Raw genomic sequence first — 1,103 nt, 5'->3', positions numbered from 1 at the left:
TTTCTTTTCTGCGAAACACCCTGGTTCAGGGCAGCAGAGGGACATGTCTGCACAGATACGTGTCCTGTTATTTCAGTGGATATGTATAAGTGTATGTGTGTGAGTTTGTGCATGTGATGTGTGTGAACGTGGGGATGAATCCACAAAGGCACATCCTGACTTTGTATAAATTTTATGTTTTTTGACAGTTACAATTTTATCTTGAACATTTTCCATGGCCTTAAAATTTTTCTACACTGTCATGTTAATGAATTGATGTTAGTAAGAATATGTAACATAGGACTGGTATACGTGTGTGTACATGTATGTAATGACCTTTCGTGTAGTTGCATGTTTTTATCCTTGAATGTGTTTCAACTTCCCTCAATTCAGTAATTCTCTGTCAATTTACTTTTGAGGCTGATCTGCTTCTTAACTCTTTGATCCCTGAGGTCTGATCCTAATGCCCAGACGCCTGGTATCAGTGCTTACTTTGCCATTTTTAGCCCATTGACCTCCGGGGTGTTTTTTCTAAGCGTGTCTGAGACACAGTTGTCTCCTTAGTAAGGTGGGAATGGATCTCTCTCTCATGGGCTCTTGTTGTTACAGCAGGTAGTACACGTAAAGCATTTAGAATACTGCCTAGCATGTGGGAGGTGTTCAAAAACTTCCAGTATGGCTACTGCTGTCCTCACAGTTTTTTAGATTGTGATCTTCTTTTACAAGCCACTGTGGACATAGTCATCTTGAAGACATTACCCATATTCTAGTTCAGGTAGATACTGAATATGATTTGGTGTGTCAGACAGAATATAGAGGTAAACCTGTGCTAATTTTTTGTTTTTCTTGTATTGTCCACATAATTTCTTATGGAAAAGTATAATAAAACACAGAATGAGCTCAAAAATATATTAATGTGGATCTGTCAGAACACTCAATTCAATCAAATCAATTTTTACAACTCTCTTGTCATTTTATGTGAAGAGAGGAATTCTTCCCTTCTCAGTGGTGAACTGTGTTTTACATTTTAGGGACATATGACATTCAGGGATGTGGCCATAGAATTCTCTCAGGAAGAATGGCAATGCTTGGACTCTGCTCAGAGGGCTTTATACAGGGCCGTG

The sequence above is a fragment of the Propithecus coquereli genome, unplaced genomic scaffold, assembly GCF_000956105.1.
Source record: "Propithecus coquereli isolate 6110/MARCELLA unplaced genomic scaffold, Pcoq_1.0 Scaffold196, whole genome shotgun sequence".
NCBI classification, from domain to species: Eukaryota; Metazoa; Chordata; class Mammalia; order Primates; family Indriidae; genus Propithecus; species Propithecus coquereli.
Note: the sequence above shows the minus strand (reverse complement) of the source record.